The 2,619-nt window shown below is 50.8% G+C and overlaps 1 protein-coding gene across 1 annotated transcript in view; it reads right to left on the reverse strand.

The window, feature by feature from the left end:
- Positions 1-1,788, reverse strand: part of COL15A1 (collagen type XV alpha 1 chain) — a 337,165-nt gene extending 335,377 nt beyond the window's left edge. Inside the window, exon 1 of the mRNA XM_006018966.2 lies at positions 1,734-1,788. The gene's annotated coding sequence lies outside the window, so the exon portion shown is untranslated. The remainder of the gene's footprint in view (positions 1-1,733) is intronic.
- Positions 1,789-2,619: the final 831 nt, after the last annotated feature.

A 2,619-nucleotide genomic window follows, 5' to 3' on the forward strand; every position in this document is an offset into this window, starting at 1 on the left:
GCACAGCCGGGGGAGCCATGGGAGAAGCCCCCATGGCTGCCCTGCCCTGCCCCTGCCCCCCCCAGCCCAGCCTCCTGGGACTTTAAAAAAAAAAAAAGAAGAAAAATAAAAGCCTTGCACTCGCCAGCTCTGGCAGCGGTGATTGGGGGCCTCTGAGGTCTCGTGACAGAGCCTCCCCATGCACCATGGGGCATCAGGGATAACCCTTCCCCTGCTTGGCACCCATGCAGCAGCTGCCCCATGGCATGGGTGCAGTGCAATGTTCCCTTGGCAGGGAACCGCACACTGTCTGGGAGCTGGGGATGCTGAGGCTAAGTACTGCCAGGCTCCATCTGACTACTGGAGCCACCCCAGCTCCCAGACAGCACACAGCACCCTGCTGAGCCACGCTGCACCTGTGCCGGGTGCCAAGCGGGGGGTGGGCAATCCCCACTGCCCCCTGCTGCCCTGCACGGCATGGGGGAGGGAGATCTGCCACAAGCCTTCAGAGGCCCCTGATAGCCACTGCCAGAGCCTGTGAGTGTGGGGCTTTTTTTCTTTTCTTTCTTTTTTAAAGCTCCACAGTCATCGGCTGCAGGCGTGGTGATTGGAGCCTCTGGGCACTCATGGCAGAGCTCCCCCAAGCAGTGCTGGGCAGTGCGGGGCAGCAGGGATCACCCCCCCACCTGGCATCTGCACAGCAGCTCTCACATCGCATGGGTGCAGCATGGCTTGGCAGGGCACCGTGTACTGTCTGGGAGCTGGGGTGGCTCCAGCACTCAGTTGGAGCCTGGCAGCACTCAGCCCCAGTGGTCCCAACTCCCAGGCAGTGCGTGGCACCCTGTCGAGCCGCGCTGCACCCATGCCATGGGCCAGTTGTTACGTGGGTGCCAAAAGGAGAAACGTGATCCCCACTGCTCCCCACTGCCCTGCACTGCCCAGGGGGGGCTCTGCCACAAGCGCCCAAAGGCCCTAATCGCCACTTCTGCAGCCAGTGAGTGCGGAGCTTTTTTTTTTTTTTTTTTTTTTGCAGTGCTGGGATGGGTGGAGGATGGGGAAGGGCAGGACAGCCATGGGGGCTTCTCCAATGGTTCCTCCCACCCAGGGAGAGGCAAGCACAGCCGAAGGAACCGCCTGGTGTGCCTGCCTCTCCCCAGTCGATCCAAATCACTGAATCTCTCTGAATCAGCATCGAATCTTCGGAAGCTGATTTGGCCGAATTGATTCAGAACAGTGATTCGAATCTCCGAATCAAAGCACTGTCCTCCGAATCAGCTGAATCCAAATCCAACGCAAATGCTTCCCTATTCATACAGGCCTAATTTTTAGTATATGATTTGGCGGGGAATTTCAGTTCCAAGATGTGAAGCCCCCTCCCTTCCCCCAAAAGGAGTACTTTTAGGGGCAAAGGGAGGCACTTCTTGTGGCAAACGGCAGGGGTTGGGGTTGGACTTCTGGTCCCAAGGTGGTAACAGGGGTTGGGGCACTTGTTAAGGAGTGGGGCTACCTTTGTAACTCTTGACAGCTCATCAAAACTCATTAAGCAGTCCTCCAGCTGAAATAACTGCCTAGCCCTGTTTTATACCCTGCTGGGCCTGGACTGGCTCCGCCCCCTTGTTAGGGCTTTTGTCAGACACAAGCAACAATCACTCAGCTAGCAGCACTCCCAGCTGTTCAGAACATGTGTCCAAGCACACAGCCCACCAAACAAACAGTCAGCAAGCCAAACACACAAGCGGCCCGGGCTCATTTACCTTTCTGGAGCAGGATCTGTTGCCTGGCTTCTCTTCTTCCTCCTCTTGCTCCCAGTAAACTGTTGGCAAACTGTCCTGTTTGCTGCCCCTGTTTGCTTGTATTCTATTTGTGTAAAATGGGGCCAAGGGTGCCCTTATTCATGGGCCCTACTAAAAAGATTGAGTGTTCGTTAGGTCTTTGGTCTGGGTAAAAATGGGAGAAAAATGTAAAAGCTTAGTAAGATTAAGAGGCAGAAGTGCTTTTAGCACAAAATCTGGTTTTGCTTTCCTTCAGTCCTGTAATTTAATACAGATGTTTGTTTTGTTCATATTCTTTGCCAGCTGTGTTTGATGAACTTCCTTTTGTCAGTAACATTTTTGCAGGCATTTATTATCCTTTCTTTAGTCTGGATTTAATTTACTTGATCCTTTCATGAGACAGAAAGAGCCTAAGCTGGATGGAGAACAGGCCTCGGATGGCAAGCATTCAAACTAGTTGTGTCCCACATGTAGAAATATATTATGTTCAGGTGATTTTAGGTCAGACAGCTGTCAGCATGCACTGAAGTTAATAATAACTAGTATTTTAAGGAGAGAAACCCGAATGAATGATTAGGTTGCAAATAAATTCAATGGTCAGGCAACATTTATGACTTCCCATCATCTAACACTGTTACTATGTTTCACAGAGATCAATATTGCTTATGTTTTAAGGAAGGGCTTCTGTCCCAAATATTTCCCATTAGCCAAATCTTATGTTCCAAGTACATATTTGGTTTCAGAGTGAGCTGTAAAAATGAAAAACCTGTGCAGTTGTTCTTCCATTTGAAAAAATAAGTTCTCTAAAAATTGTAACCAAGAGAGAATGCAGTACCATAGGGCAGACAAATTGATATTAAATTCATTG

This window comes from Alligator sinensis, unplaced genomic scaffold (assembly GCF_000455745.1).
Source record: "Alligator sinensis unplaced genomic scaffold, ASM45574v1 scaffold428_1, whole genome shotgun sequence".
Lineage (NCBI taxonomy): Eukaryota > Metazoa > Chordata > Crocodylia > Alligatoridae > Alligator > Alligator sinensis.